We start from the raw sequence: 23034 nt of genomic DNA on the forward strand, positions 1-23034 counted from the left end.
ATTAAAATCGATGGTTTTGGACCTTCACTTTTGGGTCACATTTACTAACTGGCGTTTGTCACTTTGATTTGACTCCCATGAATAATATTTTACGCAAATAATTATTTTCAACTAAATTATTTGTAGTTTCCCTTTCACAAAAGCGCATGTGTCAGATATATAAACTAAACAACCATTTATATAAACAAAAAAAATTAAATTAAAATCAACTGCAATTTAAGAGAGTTTTACCGTTATCAACATGAATAAGATATCTTTCAATAAAAAATACACGAGTAAAATATCTTTATGAGAAATAATTTGTGCACATCAAATTTAATGTCAAATGATACAGTTTTTAATTGTTTAATATCTTTTCTCTCTTATCGATTGTCTTTTTCGATTGTAAATACACAATTATTTTATTTGTATTTTATACAATAATATCAATATAGTGTCTCAAATAACACTAGCTAGCTAATCCTATTTTATTAATTAAACACAAGTGTATGTTCTCCAATTCGTAGACCGTAGGTCATATTGCACGACGAATGTATAGTGAACAAACAAAAACACGAAAAAATCTATTAAAGGTAGACTCTAGACTCCATATGGCCACAAATAGCACCAACCAAAATGTCTTCAAAAGTATATTTCCTCATTTAAAAGAGATACTACACGATAGTGCAGAGTAACCTTTTTCTTGAGAAAAAAAAAGTCAAAAAGGCTACGTCAGCTGTTTTATTTTATGATAAATAAATAAATAAATAAAATGATCTTTTGAGTCGGTTGATTTAACTTGTCATTTTAAAAAAAAGTCAAATTGATTATTTGAATTTAAATTTTTAAGTTGGACGATTTTATTTAATCTGTTGAAAAAACAATGTGTTAGTCGTGAGTAAAACAAGTTGGCTCATTAGATATGTAAATATTAAAAGATAAACAAATTGTAAATAAATACTTTTTACTTTTATTATTAATTTTTATCTTATATATAAATGAAATAAATAATCAAAATATCAAAATCAAATCAAAAAGACAGTAAGATCAAAGAATCATCTTTAAAATTATCATTGTTTTAAAAATTAACTTTTAACTCGTTAATATATTCACATTATATGAGAAAAGAGAATCTCTTGTTAAAATAAAATACATAATAAAGTAAATGTATATTTTCTTATGATTAATACACTTAAAAATAACAACTTTATATTTTTACAAAAAAAACTAAAAAACTAAAAATCGTACTGCTTCCGTTTCAAAATATAAATAAAAGAGGTTAAATTAAAAAACTAATGTATATAATCTAAAAATTTAAATCAAATATATAAAATTATTTTAACATATATTTTGAGATGAAAATATAGAACAACTACAATTTATATTTGTGACAAAAAAAAAACTATACTTTCTCTCGTAGATACTATTTGTGTGAGTATTCGATAGGTATGAACTATCATGATTGGTGTACATGAGTAAAAATATGTTTATTTTCTGTATTGTTAATGTATTGTTAATGTTATGTTTATGTCAATAATAAAATTAATATTAATAATTTTTTATTTGGAATACAATTTTTAAATATATATTTTTTAACCTAAATAAAGCCAATATACGTTGATTATATATATTATTAAACATATCAATTTTAGCTCCATATTGGCCTCTTTCATTAATGTTAGGACTCCTCTTTTTTTCTTCTTCCTCGACGCTCTGAATAAGGATGGTTTCATTCGGTTTCTATTTTTGTTGGAGGCTATGCAGTCTCTAATTAAGCAAATGACCGTATAGCCCACAGTGAATTTTTCAAACTATGAATGTTATTACTATAAATTAATTTACCTTTCATGGTATCTCGTGATTTTCTTTCATATGACTGAAAAGATATAGCGTGTGAGGCCCACTGCATGTTATGCATGTTATGCATTTTATTGTTTCCTTTCATTTTACGTTAAATTATATCCGTAGTCTTTTAACTTAATTTCAAGTAACGTTTTAGTCTTTTACCTTTTTTTTTTTCTCGATTTAGTCCTTTATTCCTAACAATATCAAATAAAGTATGAAAATATAAGTTTATTTGAAGATTTGCGTTACGAATTTGATTAAATTTGTATTATATTGAAGAATATAATTAATTTTATAAGTTTTGATTAAATTTTTTTTTGAATTTTTGTATAAAAAAGGATAACATTGTTGAAATTTTAAAACATAAAATATCAAATTATCACTTAAAATTAAAATAAATGACCAAGTCGAAAAAAAAAAAGATAAATGACTAAAACGTTACCTGAAATTAAGTTAAGGAACCACATATGTAATTTAGCCTCCATTTTATTACATATATATATATATAAAGCAAGTAAGGCAAGAGATTTAGGCTTATGGTTTATTTGAACCATATAACTCTCTCCCGTAGTGTTAAAATTATATATAAATAGAGATAGATGTGGTAATAATTTAAATGTATAAAAAATTATGATAATAAAGTAGATATACTTTTAGCGTAAATTGATTTATTTTATTTTAACAATCAATTAGAATTTACACGGTAACAAATAATTAAATGATTACTTTTGATTTTAAAAATAACACATTATAATATGGCAAATCAAATGATTGTAATTACATAATATTAAAAAGTTTCTTTATATTACTAGTGCATCTCTTTTAATCTCATAAAATGGTACTACCTCTGATTACAATTATAAAAAAAGGTTAGGATTTTTAAGATATATTTATTATTTAAATGACTTTTTATTCTTATTTAATGTTTATTTTTTAAATATTAGGTGATGTATTCAATGTCTAATATTTTTTTTATGAGATATACTTGTAAGAACATTACAAAAATGATAAAGACTTATAATCGGGACCTGAGATAGTACTACCATTTGAATAAAAAAGGTAAAACTATTTAATGACGAAAAGCATGGAAATCATATGCTACAATTTGATAGGAGGTGAAAATTAATGGAGATGAAGCATCGCTGTCTTTCACTCCATGACATGTTTTTTATGTGTATTTGGGTTGGAAAAAATAACAGTTACACGCGTATGCTATACGTGATAACAGTTACAATATACTTGTTTTGTTTTAAAATATATGTTGTTTAAATTTATTTTGGATACATTTTTTCTTATAAAGTAAAAATATACAGTACATAAACGAATAACTGAAACCATTTAAAAACAAAAACTACCAAAAAAATGACTAATATTACACTAAAAGATGAAACTTATTTAATTTGTGAAACTACCGAAATATCTGTATTATGCATGAGATGCATAAATCATGTAGCACTGAATACCATTTAAAGTTATACGACATTATAATACTAAATTTTTAAGGCATAATATTAAAATATTTAAAAATTTACTATAAAATATTATCAAAGTTTAAGAAAATTTGTTCCAAAAAAAATATATACTTCTGCACGATCAAGTATAATATTCACATATGTATAAATATTTTTATTTATCTGTATAATATAATTAATTTTAGTATAAAATCATCAATAAATTTAATTTAACACACAATACGATATAGTACAACTAAATAATTTTATTTATCAATTAATAACAAACAAAATTTCATATACAATCTATACAATATATTATAATTTGTATATTATAATTTTCATTATATTTCTAATTAGTAATGTGGAAACATTTTTGTTTGGGCTGACTATGAGATTTCTATATATTAGTTCAGTTGTTTAGACAGTAGGTGTATATTTGTTAAAATGAAACTTACTGATCTGGAATGGTAGACTACTTCCTTAGTTCTTAATTATTAGAAGCACCGATTGAAGAAAAAAAAATTTGCTTCTAAATATAAACTATTTTAAATTATTAGATGTATTTATAGTAAATAAATAAATTGATTCCTAAAAGTATAAGAGTTATATTTTTGTCTCTCAAATTTAAGATGTGTTTAATTCAATAGAAGGAATAAAATGTGATATATTTTAATAAAGGAGAAGAGAGGAAAAATGATATAGACGAACGTAGAGTCATATTTAATTCAAATAAGTGAATGAATTTTTTTATAATAATCTTCTGTTTAATTTAAGAAAAAATATAAATTTTAAATAATTTTTTAATTATAACCAACATATCACCTCTCCTCATCTCCAATTCCTTCATAAAATTCAAATCAAAGACAAAAATTTAAAAATCTTTCCTCACCTCTCCTTCTCCTCTCTAACTAAACACAAAAATATAAAATAATTATATTAAATTCACCATCTATTTTCTAAATATATGTAAGTTTTCTTATAAAAAGCAGGTTGAATTTGAAAGTTTAGATTTGACTCGGAGAAAGATAACTATTCCAATTTCAAACGAAAAAGTGGCCACATTCACAAATCGCAGCTGTTAATTAGTTCATGCCGTCATAGACAAATCCACTTACTAGGTTGCCTTTTGTTTAATAAAAGAAAATGCATACACACTTTGTAGTATCTACTATCTAGAGCTATATCGTCAAATAATTGAGAAAGAAAATATCAAAAAGTGAAAGTGAATCTCTTTCCTTTGGAATGTTGCCAGTTTTTCTCCCGATATTGCCTAGCTAGTTGTGACCCATTTATCTTTTTTATTTTTGCATAATCATGATCCATACGACTGCAAAAAAAAAAAAAAAAAAAAAAAAAACATGCACAATTGTTTTTAATCCCACTTCCAATTTCCAAACTTTAGTTCAATGTTAGAGATAACCGAAATCAATCCTAACCAATCATTAATTCATAAAATATCAAGATTAAAATAAAAATAATAATGTCATTTTTTTAAATAACCATATATTATTTAAATTAATTTTAGTTATGATATTTGATATATAATTATAATTTAATTCTCGCGTCTATCGTTATAAAATACCATCTTACATGATATTGTTCCATCTTATTTTATCTTTATTTAATAGAAAAAATAACAGCTTAGAAAGTAAACGGATGCAATAAGTTAATCGTAATAAGTGCTGATTCAGTTTCCCTTGTCTAAGTTATTTTTCTTAATTAATAAAAAAATGTATTGTTCCTAGACTAAGATTTTTCTTAATTTATAAAAAAATATGTATTGTTCGTACACGATCATACGTGTGAATGTGTCATCTCACCTACTAGTTTATGGGCCCACTTGCGGTATATCCCATGCCCCATTTTATTTTATACTCCTATTTCATTAACAATTAGATCTAAATTTAGTCTTCAATTAAATATAATTGGTCTTTAGACTATCAAATCTCTTATTTGGTCCTTTAAATATAAAAATACATGAAATTGTTCATTAACTATATATTCTTAATCTATCAAATTAATCATTGAACTATCACTCTTTTTTCTATTTTGAAAGTTAATTGATCTCCCAATTTAATAGAATGAGAATAATTTAAGAATGATTAATTTGTTATATTTTTATAGTTCGGAGATCAAATAAAAATGAAATATAATTTAAGACCACTAAATGAAAGATTTACTCTTTCATTAATATTTATATATAGGTTGTAAATGAGGTGGACTTATATTCAAGCTTATAGTCAAAAGAAAATTAATAGAAACTAAACTTAAATGTTTTGTTGACTAAAAATTAACATACATTTAAACCTTTTATATATATGTGATGTAGATTTGACATTATGTGACTTAAAAATTAAAAAACTTGGCAGTATATTCTTTGTAGATTTGACATTATGGGATTAAAAAAAAAAAAACTTTTTGGCAGTATATATATGTATGATTGAATTATTATATAAGCTTATAAAAAAATTAGTATACAAATAATATATATTTACATTAAAACAAAACAAAATAAAATAATTATTCATATTAAATTACATGTTCACATGAAATGAATTTAGTTGGATGATCGACTATTGTTTATAAACAGTGATTTCATTTTTCTTGTCGAATGATCAATATGTTAAATATTTTCCATTAAGCCATTGCGGAAAAAAAATAAACAAATAAAAGGGATGAGTTGGGATGTAGGGGTGGATAAAAGTATTGGTGTTGGTAGGGTGAGATATTGAAGCTGTGTTGAGGAGTGGGATGAGTTGTTGTGAATGGAGTTTGGAGAATAGGTGGGATTGGAAGGAGGTAGTGGTTAAGATTGAGGAGATGAAAGAAAATTATCATGTTGGTTGGGTTGAAGATCAAAGTTAGGATATATTCTAACTTGTCTTACTCCATCAGAAATTAAGTAACAAAGTATTTGATTTGATTTAATTTATATAAGTCTAGAGTAGTATAACAACCTTGTGTACATTAAATATGTGGTTAAAAAAATAGTTATTTCAATTCACAATGATTGTTTGCTTCTCTCATATTTAAGAATGGCTTTCTTGTATATATTTCAGACTGTGTACCATCATTGGCTTGAGATTTTATTAATAATAATAATAATAATAATAATAATAATAATAATAATAATAATAATAATAATAATAAGGTATTTCCGTACTAACCTTTTTATATGATACTACAAATTTTAAAGTTTTATATCCTCCTTCGCATTTTCATTTAGACAATCTATTACGTGATGACGATGTTTAGTCTTGTTTATGTCGTCGTTATTAGAGCTGTCAATTTGACAAGCCCCCTAATTATTGGCCCGAGTCCACATTTTGAAGGGGTCAAAAAAATTAATAATTTAAAAGGCCCCAAAAATAAGGCCCCCTAAATTAAAAGCCCCCTAAAAATTTGTGGGCTTAGGAGGCCCCTAGGCCCACTTTTTTTAAAAAAGAATCAATTTTCTTTTTTGAGAAATAAAATTTTTCAATTTTTTCACCGATAATTTTTTGTTTTTTTCTATAAAATTTTCCGATTTTTTTCGATAAAAATTTTCGATAAAAAATTTCTGACTTTTTTCGATAAAAAATTTTTGATTTTTTTTCGATAAAAAATTTCCGATTTTTTTTCGATAAAAAGTTTCTGATTTTTTTTTTCGATAAAAAATTTTCACTTTTTTTTTAATAAATTTTTTTTTCAAGAAAAAAATCTTAAAATTACAAAATATTGGGGGCCTATGGGCCCTTAGAGCCCCCTCCTTTAGGCCCCATTAAATAATGGGCCGAAATTAAGGGGCCCTTAAAAGATTATTTTGATAGGGTGCCTAATAATAAAACAAAAAAAGTAAGGAGACCTTGTAGTTGGGGGTTTTTTTGACGGCTCTAGTCGTTATATATTAATTTGACTTATTATGTTACCAATACTTTTTTGCATTTGTTGTGTGACAAATGTGTTTGATGCAAGACTTTGTTATTAAGTAATTTCAAACTACTTTGTCATAATTTTGTAGTGTAAGAACAATTTGGTACTGTTGTTAATGCATTATAATTATTATTGACAAATTTGATATAGTATTTTTGTTTTTATTGTTTCTACGGATAAAAAAACCACACTTCTAAAATTCCACTTGAACTTTTTTTAGAAGTAACGTCGAAGAACCGATACTAATATTTAGAGTTGACTTTTAGGTTGGTGACTTTAGTATCAACCTATCCGACATTACGTCATTTGAATAATTTATCATTAGTGAGTTGATCTTAGCATAAAACATGTTAATTTTGACCATAGTGTCGCAGGTGACTTGACCAAGTCGACGCTAAGATAGTTTCAGTTGTCATTTAGCCAGCGCTACATTTTAGCCTCGGGCATGTTAGCCTTTACAAGTTTCTATGGCTAAATCAATGTTAGTGAGGACTTTTATTTTTTAACTTAGCTTTGAGCCGATGTTAAGAACAATTTTTGTAGTAGAAGGCCTTTATGATTTCTCCACTATTGGACCAATTCCACTAATCATGTTCCTATATTTCAATTGAACCTCTTCATTTTTTCTAATCTATCCTATTGGCCACATCGTTCATCTTTAAAATCAAGGTACATCCAGGGATGGCAAGTGAACCTAGACTTATTAAGTATCAATAAAAAATACACACAATAGATAGTGTAAATTATGTTTTATGGTTACGAGTGTCTGTATTGATTACTTTACATTAAATAACTAGATATGAATATCGAGACAAGTACTTTAGTATTCACTCTACCATGTTCTACTCGGCATAATATATATATATATATATACACACACAAAAATATCAATAAAAATATATATTTTATTATGACTAATGATATTTATGATACGAATATAAAAATATATACAAATAAAATTACCATAAAAATTACTCAAATTATTTTCTTACAAATTTGTCACGATAATTATTTTCCATAGCCCTTACAATTAACAAGTTGTTTTAGTTTTTTAATTTTTTTTAAATATATAACAATAAAACTCACAATAAATATAAAAATGTATAAAATTGTGGATTTTATTATGCCCTATAATATATCAAATGTTGTACAATCTTTTACTAAGTTGCACATATTGAAAAATAATAGTCTCGCGTTGCTCCAAACTTCATTTACTAATATTATCTCCAATAGGAGTTGCCTTAACTAATAGGGATTCATCTTATTAACATGCAACCTTTAAAGGACCAAAAAAGAGGGTGTCAAATAGACATCTATGATTGGAGTTACCATATCTCTCCTCTCTTACATACAAGCAGGTCCCACTACTAAAAAATGGAGAGAAAAATATCATAAGAAACAAGAGTATTTGTCGGTGTATTAGTTTAAACATATAAAATCATCAATAAAGTCTATTTAATAATTTATTTAGAAGTGTTAAATTATAGTAATGAACTGATTATTAGATATTACCAAAAAATAAATATAAATAAGTGATGTGAACACATGTGAAATATATTTAAGCACTATTTTGAAAGTAACTACCACTACTATTGGGAATGCTATAAACTTCCGTCGAAGAAAACCATGGTGCAGAGTGCAGAGTCAAACATATACACACATCGCTATTGGTGTCCGCGACAATCTTCATTCAATTCTATCTCTGAATAAGTTAGAGACATATCATGAATCAATTAAGTTAAATTCAAATTGTACTAGGTGGAACTAATTATCCAACTAATCTCTACTTAAATCGAACATCATACCGTTTGATCATATATTATAGATTTTAATATCATATTAATCAATTGTCATTTCAAACAAAAATTAATTATTTCAAAAACTTAGTTCAACTTCAAACAATTAGTTATTATAACATCTGAACGATTATATATCTCATAAATAGAATACTACGTAATGAATAGATTCAAACTATTCATAAAAAATCAAACTATGTATCTCATTATGGTTGTGTTTGGAAACAAAATAAAGAAAGAATAAGGTTAGGAAGGAAAAGAATATACATATAAAAAAAAAATTATCTCCTTCGAACAACATTGAAAAAAAAAAAAAAGATGATACATTTTATGAAACCCACTCAAAATTCATTTCTCTTTTAAATAAAAAGAAAACACTGAAGTCGTGAATTGATTTAAATTACAAGACTATTCCTACTTTTCTATTATTTTTACTATATATCTCCATTTTTACTATATTTAATTATATCAATTTAAAAATATACCTTCTTTCTTCCTCGCGCTCATTCCATTTTCTTTCATGCTAAATAACTAATCAATGATGCCATTTGTTTTACAACATTCCTCTTCTTGTGACTATTTTTTCTTTCACGTTCTTTTCTGTGATTTTTCATGATCCAAACAATGTTTATGTTATTTGTCTGTTTGAAAAAAATTGTGCGGTGCAAACTTGCTTTTAAATTGAAGCAATGTTGTAGAGAGGTACTAGGATACAACGCACAAAAATTTAAAATTTAATAAAACGAAAAAAATAGATTTGAATCCTCAACAATTGTAGAGATTTAAACACATGAAAAATATGTCATTTATTCTTTTTAAATAATTACATTTCAATTTTAAGAGTAATATATACATCACAATATGTAATTCTTTTATAAGGTAAAACAACAATTTTTAAATAGATTTTATTTATCTTTTAACTAAACACTAAATCATTATGGAGGTTCTATTCTCTTAAGAGAAGGGTTTAAACTAAAAACATTTGTATCGTTTCAGCACTAGCATTTTTGTAAACACTAACATTTTCCTGATTTTAATTCAAATGATAAAACTACATCCTTCATATTTAAATATAAATAAAAGTTGGATAAAAAATTTAATATACTTAATCTATATATTAAATTAGATATTAATTATTTTTAATTATAATTATAATTTTATTTATATTTAAAACCGGAGTAATAACTCGTAACTCTTTTTCATTCCAGTGATCTTTCATCACTTCACACGTATCCTAGTTATGCAAAATGATGTCGACCACGACATTTGTATGAAAACCCAATATTCAATCTTTTATCTCAATAATTGAAAGTGAAATTACTTTAGTTTACCTTTCTTTTCGACAAAGTGAAATTACTTTTTCGGCAAAAAGCCATTTCATTTTTGTTGGCTTTTATGGATACTATTTTAAACACGGCAACGGTCTATCAGAAAAGAGAATTCTCTTCCTATTCACCTTTATATATTTGTCATTATTTTGAATTCAGATGTTTTTCTATTATATCCTCTTTTGAACAAATTTTTTATTTATTTATAATTTCATTGAAATTTATATATAAAAATGTCTTTCATAAATTATAAATTAAAAATGTAACCACCTAAATGAAATTCTTTTTTTAAGATATTATCAAAAATAATTTCCTTCTATAGAAGGTCACATATTTCTATCGGCTTATTTTATTTTTTTAACAAATAATGAAATGTTAAATTAGTAAACAAAAAATAATTAAAAAAAATAATAAATTAAATAAAATTAATAAAATCGATCAAAATATATTATAAGAACAAAAAAATATATCAAAATTAATGCGGTTGAGAAAATATATCAAAGAAAATAACGTACTTTAATATTTTAACAATTGTCTCTTATTTTGCAGTCTATTACAAATAAATTAGCACGTTGTTTTTTGTATTATTTATTAGGCTAAATTACATTCGTGGTCTTTTAACTTAATTTCAGGTAACGTTTTAGTCCTTTATCTTTTTTTTTCCGACTTGGTCCTTTATTTTAATTTTAAGTGACAATTTGATATTTTATGTTTTAAAATTTCAACAATGATATCCTTTTTTATACAAAAATTCAAAAAAAATTTCAATCAAAACTCATAAAATTAATTATATTCTTCAATATAATACAAATTTTATCAAATTCGTAATGTAAATCTTCAAATAAACTCATATTTTTATACTTTATTTGATATTTTTAGGAATAAAGGACTAAATCGGGAAGAAAAAAAAAGATAAAGGACTAAAACGTTACCTGAAATTAAGTTAAAGGACCACAGATGTAATTTAGCCTATTTATTATTTATTCATTTTTTAAAATAAATAAGTCAACTCCCTCATATTTTGCCTTGCCTATGTTTGTCTCTATTCTTGGTTGTCTCTGGTTTTTTTTTTTCCCTCTAGTTGTCTTTGCTTATGTTTGCCTATGATTCCTAGTTACATTTGGTTTTAGTTGTGTTTAGTTTTGGTTGGCTCTGATTCTATTTGCCTCTAATTTTTAATTTGTCTGTAGTTATTGATTGTCTCTAGTTCCAGATTACCTATGGTATTTTTTGCTTCTAGTTTTGGTTTGCCTCTGGTTATATTTTTCTATCTTTGATTCCTAGTTGTATATGTTATCACAAAATAGTATGGAGTTGATTGCAAAATACGATGAAGTTGTTAATTTATTTGTGTTAGACTAAATAGGAGTTGATTGTTAACAAAATATGATAGAGTTGCTAATCTACTTGCAATAGGTTGTAAAATAGGAGGGGTTGTTAAAATATTATAAGACATTATTTTCTTTTGCACATTTATTTAACCGCATTAACTTTGATGTATTTTATTTTTCTATTTAATATATTTTATTTTATTAATATAATATAATTTTTATTTTTATTTTATTAATTTAACATTTATTCATTTGTTAAAAATATAAAACACATAGTCGTATCTTCAGGATAAAACTTCTTATAAGATAAAACAAGTCCGTCTTATGATCTCTTAAATGTAAAAAAAAATATATATTTTTTGTATAAATTTCAGTGTATGATATAATAAAAGAAATTGAAAAGATGATATAGTAAAAAAAAAAAATTGATTAGATTCTCTCTCTTTTTAAAAGAAAAACATAGTGATTTTAGAAAAAAAATTAGTAAACTATGAGAAATGGTAATTTAAAAAAATGAAGTGAAATAGATATGAGATAAAGTAAATCAAAATAGAGATGGAGAGCAAGGTTGAAAAAGAAAAGATAAAGCATCCTTGTTCGTTTGTTACTTGTATGTTCTACCTCCGACAACAAGGCAGAATATAATATATGGCCATAAATTAGTCCCAAAAAAATGGCCATATTAATGAAAGCTTTCGGCATTCTCTATTTCTATGGGTTTCAATCAATATCCTCACACACACTAATAAAAATGACGGGTACATACTATATAATATATATTGTTAGACATCGCAACTAAACGTCTAAACTCACACTTGTCCACATCGGCTTATAAATGCTATCTTTGTTTTCCTTTATTGATAGAGGTCTTTATTTATAGAAATGAAGATAGTAATAATTTCAATAATAAATTTAATATTAAAATTAATTTTCTTAATTCTAATGATTTTATTGAAACGAGATAATATAATTATCAATTTTGGGTATAAATATAGTTGTGTAAACAGATTATAATCCGATACGTGTTTGAATTGCGGTGAAAATACTTCATCACTTTGTCATTCAATTCCAAAAGCTAATATTTCAAAAAGTATTTAATGAGCTAAATCAGTAAAACACATGACTTAAATTTTTTTAAAGAATAAAGTTTAAGTTCAGAATAATAATAAAATAATTATTAATATCAATTTAATTATATTTTTTCCTCGCCAATTTTGTTATAAATTATCCCTGCGAATTTCTTTCCGAATATCCTTATTCATGGGATATATGGAGCCGCTTATTCTCCTTGCAAATCTGCCACAGCTTTATTTTTAAACTCAATTATAAAACTGGAAACTGGAAAGTAACGGAGTGTCACCCACGATGAAATCGCAATGAATTCGTGGTTACTAATGACAAAAAATTCAATCTGCGTATATTTGCAGATAAAATCCGCAATGGATTCAAACTAATAGTTTAATGTGTATTTGTAAATAAAATAAACAAATAATTTGATTATTCGTTAATAAATAGGTATAATGATAAATCTAATAGTATTTGCACATGTCGATATTCTTAATTGACAACAAATTAATAAAATTAATATGTTGTAATAGATTTTGTTTATGTACTAATATATTAATAGTTTCAATGATATAATTATGTTATATATTTTATTGAATTTAAGTTATATATACTATTACAGTAACAAAAAATTTATACCGTCTATCACAACACATTGGTATTCGTAGATCTTTAATAATATTTAATTTTTAATATAATTATTTAAAATTATTGTATTAATATTTTTAATGTGTTACAAAATAAAGAAAAAACTTCTACATAGTTATAAAAAAAATCAATTTATAAAAATTTTTTATCTAAAAAATAATATATATAATTAAAAATCTAAAAAATATCTATTAAGAGAATAGCCTGTATAAATATGTTACATTTATCATTTTTAATTTGATGTAAACTTCTACATAGTTATAAAAAAAATCAATTTATAAAAATTTTTTATCTAAAAAATAATATATATAATTAAAAATCTAAAAAATATCTATTAAGAGAATAGCCTGTATAAATATGTTACATTTATCATTTTTAGTTTGATGTAACTGATAGAATGCATCGCTGTTGGTGGGTAGTGGCGACATATGAGTTTGATGGCGACTGTAGGCATTCCTCTAAGGTCACACGTATTTTCTATCACCACCACCCACTAAGCTGGTTCACACGTATCTTCTTAGGGGCAGTGTCGTAATATCCCTTATATTTTTTAATCATTTAAATTTCAAAAAAATTAAAACTATGCTTTTTATATTTTGATTAATTGTTTAATTAATCAAAATAAAAATATCTTTTTTTAAAATAAAATAATATTAAAAACACACTCAGAAAATGAATAATATAATAATGTTTTATCGCTTTTTAGATTGATATATTCAATCAAATTAAAAATAATATACTTATTTCTCTTATACTAAAACGTACATTAAATTTATTATTTTGCAACTTTTTCGCCCTCGGAAGGCAGAATTTCAATTGAGTGAAAAAAAAACTAAAAAAAAAAAAATCGTTTTCCAAGTAATAATTCACTGCCACATTGCCTGCCCTTTTGTAGGCATCTTTCACCATACAAAATCAGCACCTATTTTTGTAGATGAAAAACACAGTCCTTGTTAAAATAACATTATGATAAGATGGAGTGAGTATAAATTGATTGGATAGTAATTGCGGGTCCAATTATGTTTGAACTTTGAGGGGATATTATTATAGAGTAGGTCTGTAGGTACGTGAATAATATGGCTGCTAGGTTTTCCCTGCAGCCACAAGTCGTTCCTGTCTTTTGTAATAAGTATCACAATTAATGTCATTATTTGACATCAAGCAATGTTGCACATTACAGAGACCTAGTGCTACCATTTCCTCTTCATTCTAACTTTTATCAACTACTTGTGACTTCGTGCGGTAAATCAATTTCGGTCATTTAACTAAAGATTAGACGGTTCATTGTAGATTTAAATTAAAATTAAAACAAAGCCTGTCTTTTTAATTAATTTGAATAGTCCATCTTGATTGGACGAATAAAATTGTGTGATTATATGCAATTTCACTACACCTGATCAAAATTTAAAATAATGTTCTTTAAATTTATATGATTTAAATAAACTACGTATTCATGTTTTTTTTTTTTTTAATTTAAAATTTTAACTCTTTCAACTCTTTTATTATTCATGGTTTCTTTCGTCCGATTTGAATCTCTAACTCTTTCAACTCTTTTAATTCAAATTAGATGAATATTCAAACCTGTTATGTATATCAAATTAATTAACATTAAAAACTTGTATGCATAAGTATTTTGTATATATACGAATGCTTACAAAATAATACCACTTTAACGTCTCTAATTTTATTCTGGCCGTTATTGTTCTGTTGTTGTTTTAAAGTTATGTACACATTCAGTCTAAATCAAATAGTTTTGAAAATTTTGATTTAATAATTATCTTTTTCTAAAATACTATTAATTATTTATTTTTTTTTATTCCACTTATATATTTTTTTTATTAAATAGTTAACGACATTATAAAAATAATTGGATTGATTTATTATTATTATTTTTTTTTTTTGCTAATAATAACTTAGATTGAATTTGAAAATGAAAAAATAAATAAAAACAAATATTTTCTATAAATAAAGAAAGTGAAAACTAAGAGAGGGAGTATTTATTTTTCTTGTTACTAAAAGCACATTGTGTTCACAGGAAATAATCACACTAATGATTGATGAAAGTACGTTACATCGCAATTATCGATTCACCATGATAAACTTATTAGACGGATGCTCAAGAACACCATAGATGCTCCCCTCCAAAAGTAATATATAAGTAAATTATACTATTAGATGCATGATTTCAGTAATGTATGTAGAATAATGTTAAATAAAATAGGATGTGAGATGAGCAATCACCAAGTTATTATTCATCTTATGGATTCATAAGCCCAAAGGGCCCCAGACTGTGTAATTTACTGGCCGCCTGGCCCAGGAGTAAAATCAGATGCCAGGCTTCCAAACAGGTTAAAAATTATATTTTTTAAAAAAATTATATTTTTTTTAAAATTATTTTTTTGATAAAAAATAAACAGAAGTTAATTTTTTTTTTAAATCTATAAAAAATTATCTATAAATTATTTAAAATAAAAATTATTTTTATTTAAATTCAAACAAACAAACTCTATGTGTTTCTCAATATCAATAAAAATTTGTTCATTCCTCTATATATATATATATATGTCCTCTGCATTACCCGTGTGGCCCACAAACAACGTCTCAAACTAAAAGACAAATTCAACCAATCATGGATGTTTCTTTGTTATGTTCAAAAACAAAAACGACGATTCTTTGTTCGCCATGATCGTTTATGAGTTTAACTGTTTAAGCAAACTCTTATAAAATTGATAATTTTTAATTTCACTAGCGAGTGCGATTTTCAAGACTATATTATCTAACATTCAAAAGAGTTTTTTTTTAGTATTCTCTATTATTTGATTTATATATATATATATATACACATGTATAGGTTTTTTTATATATCTTTTAAACTAAACATAATTTTAGGCTTGTTTTTTAGTCAAAACATAAATTTTGTCTTAAAATTTCATAACAACGCATATGTATTTAAAAAATATCCATGCTTTATTATTTAGTTAAAATATTGATTTATTATTGTTTCAGTAGGGTTTAATTCATGCTTTACTATTGTATTATTTTAGAATTTAATTCATATATTATCGGTATAAAATGTATTTATATTATTAATCAATCACAATCATTAAACAATTAAAAAAAATTTAATTTCAGAAACATATTATATGAGGGTCCAAAATAATTAATAATAAATTACCTTATTAATTAGAAAATTCAAAATAACGATACAAATTAGGAATAAAAAACATAAGCTTGACCACCAAATTTTGTGATCCTAACACTCAGCAACAAAATTATAAATAGATTTTCTCTTTTATGTCTCTAAATTTTGTGGTTATTTCAACTTTTTTTCGTTGATACAAAATAATAATATTAATTAATTAATACATTAAAAATAGTAATTGTAATATATATATATATATATATATATATTTATATATATATTACATACTGAGGTACAAGATGGGAAAGGCCAGCCAGTACTTATCTTCCCTTTCATCCATTCTTGGCCATGAATGGTTGTAATAAGTTGATATGCAAAAAAAAATTATTATTAACTACCTTTAAAATTATGTTTATAAATAGTTGTGATTGTCTAATAATGTAAAATACTATCAATATATAATAATTAAACTCATTTTAAATAATTATTATTACAAATTTAAAAATTACAAATTTAATCTTATCAAGTATTGGTTGTTGTATTTATTATTATCATAAATAAAAAATAAAAAATAAAAAATATTAACTTCAGAGTGATTTAAATAATATTAATTATATGATAATATAATTGGAAAAAATAATTAATATTGTAATAAAAGTGCGACAACCATTTATTTTGAGATTAGTTTTTTTCTTTAGAAAAGGAGTCCTTCATCATACGGAGTAATAAGTACATTTTTAATATAGTAGTTACTCAAGTAGTTAGGAAAATTAAGATATAATAATAAATAAAAAGTTATATAATAAATGTTTTATCAACATTCTAAAATACCCAAATTAAAATGAAATGTAATTAAAAAAATTAGTTGAAGTTCTTAAATCTTAGTTCAATTGACAAATCTCGATATTGTTAAGCTGTACGTCTTGTTCGGATTTAAAATCTAAAAATTAACCATGATAAAATTTACCATCTCTTCTAATAAAAAAATAGTTAAAAATATAATAAATATGTTATCAACATTTTAAAATATTTCTAATTATTTAAGTTTTTAATTAGTTTTCAACAATTGTCCGTATTATCTACTATAAAATTTGCCAATTTTAAAACCTTTCGGGATTCCTTCCCCATTGTTTTTTTAATTCACTCAAACTCATAATTATTTTCTCTCTCTCTCATTTTTTTAAGAAAATATTTACTTTTTTCTTATCATATTTGTTATTTATTTTTAAAAAAAATTGAGAAGATACTACAGTTTTTAGATTACGATGATAAAAATTTTAATTTTAATTTATTAATTTCTTATTTTGAAAATATTTATTTTTGTTCTCTTTAATTTAATAATTTGTTTAAACTAATATTTTAATTAACTCTATTTTCATTAATTTTATTTTTTTAATAAGAATTTAATTTTTATGAAAATAATTTATTCTTCTTGATAAAATCATTCAACTTAAATAGATAATGATGATAAAGATTGTATTTATATTTATTGATTTTCTATTTTTTAAAATATATTTTTTCTCGTTGATTTAATTAATTGACTCTATCTTAATTAATATTATTATTTTTTATCTGAATTTAATTTTTGTTGAGAAAATCTTACAATTTAATTTAGTTTGTTATTGTTATCAAGATATTTGAAATTTCTATAGGCATTTTATCACCTAGCTTTATCAAAAAGTTATCCAAGTTAACATTTTTTTTGTCAACAATCTAAGATAACTTTAAATTTTAGGTTTTATTTTGTCAACAATTAGGTTTTAACATGCTCTGTCTTTTGAGAAAAAAGAAAACTTTATTTGTCTTTACAAAAGTGACACCGTGTTGGGACCCAACAAACAAAGAGCAAAAACCACACTTTAAGTGACAATGGCTTTTGACCCAAAAATAAACAATATGACAATGGCATAAGCCCGTGGAGTGAGCCCATTAAAAGGTGGGCTGAGCCCATTAAGACATTTATCTGCACTCTCTTTTACTATAACTAAGAAAACTAGTAAAATATTTGTGCATATTGTTTATTTAGTTTATTGATAATATATATGAATAGTTTTGAACCACATTTACATAATTGGAAATGAAGATAACGTGGCAAGCTATAGTCAATCACCATTGAACTAGCAAAGGTGTAATTAGAAATCACATGTTTTAGACATCCAAGTTCACATAGAAATATAATAGAATAGTTACATATTATAAAAGGTGGAACAGAGTTGCAACATCAAACTTAAGAAAGAAAGGGTTGTAGAACAAATCCATCAACCTTCCAATTTTGTCTCTTTCCTTTGAATTGTTTCAGAACAACAGAAATGTTTTCATCCATTAGGAAGTGATGTACATGTGGAACATAACATCAGGAACAAACAGGAATAAAACACCATTATGTTGTAGAAGTTGATAGTAATCTCTTTTACGTTGCCACTATTTAGTAAGAAATGGTTTGTGAAGACATGAATTCAAGGTTAAATTATATTTTTTATCTTTTAAATTATATTTAGATTGTTAAGTATTTTTTATTTTATTTTGATTTATTAAGTTATATACGATAAACATTTTAGTTCTTGAAATTTATTTTATTTTATTTTAATCGCTAAAATTACGAATATTAAACACACTTTGATCATTTTTAACTACAAATATTAAATACATCGATCTCTTAATTTAAAAATATTAGAATATGATAAACATAACTAAAATATCTAATATTTATAACTTAAATAGTAAACGTGTTTACAGTTTATAACTATAGGAATAAAAAATTAATATTTAAAACTTAAGAGATTAAAAAAAAATCAAAAGAAAAAAAATTGAGAGATAAAAGTGTTTACTCTTATAACTTAAGAACCCAAAAGTACCAAGTTGTGCAAGAAAATCTTGGACAAATGATGGTTAGAATTCTCCAGATGGATGAAACATATAGGATTATAGAACGCAAAATTTAAAATATGTACATTATTTGCAAACATTGAACAATAAAATAAAGATTACGCTGTTGAAATCATGGCAATTATAATATGTTAAAAAAACAAATTGTACGTTAAATGAAACAGAAAATAGCAATGTGAATTTATCTTTTCAGAATCATGAACCTTTCTTGCTTCGAACTCTAAAATAGCTATATTTTTTTTGTATAAACAAATGGTATTAAGGGAAGTATTGGAGGGTACTTTAAGTCTTTTACAACAAAAATTAACCACTTCGTAAATAAATCAAGAGGTCATAATTTGAATTTGAAAAAACGAAACGGATATTTCTACAAAACTTGCCATAAACCATGTCCAAGAAACATTTACAATAATGATCTAGACAAAGTATATAACTCAACACTCTCAAGAGATTGATCTTCAAATTTGTTGATTGCCATTGGATATGACATAATTATTGGGAATTTTCTCCAAATAAATTTAAATGTCCATGGAGGCTAAAATGATGGCATAGACATTCGAGGAATGCAAATGATGATTCCAATGTTTTTATTGAAAATTATTTTAGCTTTAAAAACATAGTTTGTTATTCTTGTAATTATCAACCTGGTTTTATTATGCAAACTTTTAGATTGGTCAAAATTTAAGTTTATTCTTCCTCGGACTTTAATTTAACACATTTGTTGGTTTCTATAAAAGATTCAATGCATACAACCTGTTAACTATCCCATTAAACAGCATAAAATTTACGACATAAATAAATTATAATTTCTAATTAAAATTACACAAGAATAGTAAAATATATACTCTCGCATACTAGTATTAAAAATATTTAATTGCAATTTTAATTTTTTTATTTTTATCAATATTTAAAATTGATTTATTTAATTTTAACTTTGATAGTTTAAATTATTTTTATTTTTTTAACTAAATAAGTTGTTTTGGCATATTTTAAATGATGTTTATGAATAGATGATTTTATATGATTAATACTTAAAATATTACAACAAAATCATTTAAAAATATCTTTTTGAAATTATAAAATTATTTATTTTTATAATTTAATTAATAATGTAAATGATTAATATATTTATATGACTCTTAATTATGAAATTGTGTCACGTCGTGTTAATTATGACATATCCCTATTTTTTAATAAAAAATGAAACCTATTGGATTTGAAGATGAAAATAAAAAATTAAAAGTGCAACTAATCTTAATAATAAATAAAATAGAAGTTTGATAAGTATTGTGAAATTGTCTTCGTTCAGGTATATATGATATGATTTATTGACTATGTTCAAACAATCATTATCAAATCCATGTGATGTCAACCAGAAAAATGCTCGAAAGCATCCAACAATATACACCCAGATTAAGTGTTCGGCATCTCACCAAATCCAGGTAACTGTTTTTTATCAGGTAGCTGCTTTTTATTTATCTATCTATTCTATTTATTATTTACAAGGCGAGAATTGCATTATTAATGCAATTTGTTTGAATTTATTTTAATAAACAAGTTGTTAAAATTATAAATATAAATTAAATATTTAATATTATTGTTTAAGCAAAAATATTTATTATTAAACACAAGATATTAAAACAATAACTTTTAAAAAACTACATCGTTTAAATAATTACTTTAAAAAAAATGTATATAGGTCAAATAGAGGTTTAACAATCTATTATATCTCGAACTTTCTCTCCTTTAAAGTGATTTTATTAGATGAAGACACATAAATGGGCACAGCAAAATCATACTATAAACCATTTTTGTTAATTCTTTAGTTTTTGACAGAATTAGTTCATAGTAATTTCGAATTTAATCTTAAAATAAATAAAAACTAATAAATAATTATTTCAATTCAAATTTACATTTAAATTTGTTTAAATAATAATTAAAATTAATTAATCACATAAATTCAATCATTTAATTATACTCTAAACGATTTAATTAATCACACAACTTTCAAATCATGTATATTAAAAGTTTTAATTTATCGGAACAAATATTAAAAAGGATTTTATATAGTACTAGCGGAGAGACAGAGACACATAAATTTGTGTCTCTACTTTGTGTCTGTTGTGTAGGCTGTATGTATATTCTATTGTATAATATTTTATTGAATTAAATATACTTTTAATCATTTCAAATATAACTTATGTTGATTTTAATTCTTATAGTTTTTCTTTTAATTTATATTCTTGCAAAATTTAAAAACTTTTAAAAAGTCATTTGATATGATTTTTATGTTGAAATGGAAATTTGAGTGACGTGACAGATAATAATGTGTAAATGTGACACTAAGTTTTTTTTTTTTTATTTGTTTCAGTTTTATAATATCTATGTTATTTAAATTTATCTGAATTTTATTGTCAATATTTACGTTATATATTTTTAAATTTGAATTTTGAAAATATTTTGTTGTTAGAGAGTTTTCTATAGTTATGATGATTTAACATTTAATTTAGAAAACAATTGAATCGTTAAGAATAAATTTGTCTAGAAAAAAAAGTCAAACCAAAATAATGAGTTTTCTTGGTCTATATTAAAAAAACTAAAAGTTTGTGGTATATTAATTTAATATTTAAAATATATATTATTTAAATTTATTTTTTATTTTATAAGTCTTGAAAAAATAAATTATAACAAAATTATATTTCGAAGGTTTACTGTTAATATATATAATATAGATATATATCATTCTTTGTTTACAATTTGTAAAAAGAATATAAATTAAAGATAATTATTCCTTATATCAAAGTAAACTCAAATTGTCGGTCACCTATGTATTCGTTTTGTACGTGTTCGATTCCTTGCAAAGAATTTTGTATTTATTTCGAGTCATAACGTGATATCCATGTGACAAATAACTCCTCAATTATATATCCTCTTCTTCTTTCTCGTTTCCATTTTTTCTACTTACGAATCATCACCATCTTCAACTTCACCAATGGTATCTTGTCTTCGCTACACAATCTGTCAATACTCAACATTCCTCTCTTCCAACTCCTCAACACACAAGAATTGCCTCTGTCTCCTCAAATCCAAAACACCATCCCAAAAAACATAGTCAATACTTTCAATCACATGCGTGAAAATCTCAAATTACTCTATTTCAACTCTTGATTTAAATCATTGAAAAAAGATAAATGGATAAAGTTAAATCAAATATTATGGATAAAATGTAAAATAACTGACTAGTTAGTATATCTAACTAATTAATTAAGATATTTAACATCCCTCTCAAGTTAGAATTTGTTTAATATACTTCAAGATTGGAAAATTACAAGAAAGAAATATTGAAAAACATATCGGTTAAAAGGAATTTGTAATGCCAACAATGTATAAAAAAAATATAATTTTTGTGTTTAACTATTTATATTATTATTAAAAACTAATAAAATTGTGATAGAAGCCTAGATGTAAATAAGGCTAAAAAAATGAGTTTTGCTTAATCATCCATTTATTGAGGAAGATAAACTAGAATGCTAGTAATGGCTAAAAGAATGAATGAATTTTGTAAAATGTCAATTAAGACTAAAAGAAATAATAAATTTTATAGAATGTCAATTACGATTAAAAGAAATAATAATTTTTATAAAAAAT

This window comes from Cicer arietinum, chromosome 5 (assembly GCF_000331145.2).
Source record: "Cicer arietinum cultivar CDC Frontier isolate Library 1 chromosome 5, Cicar.CDCFrontier_v2.0, whole genome shotgun sequence".
In the NCBI taxonomy this organism is placed as follows: Eukaryota; Viridiplantae; Streptophyta; class Magnoliopsida; order Fabales; family Fabaceae; genus Cicer; species Cicer arietinum.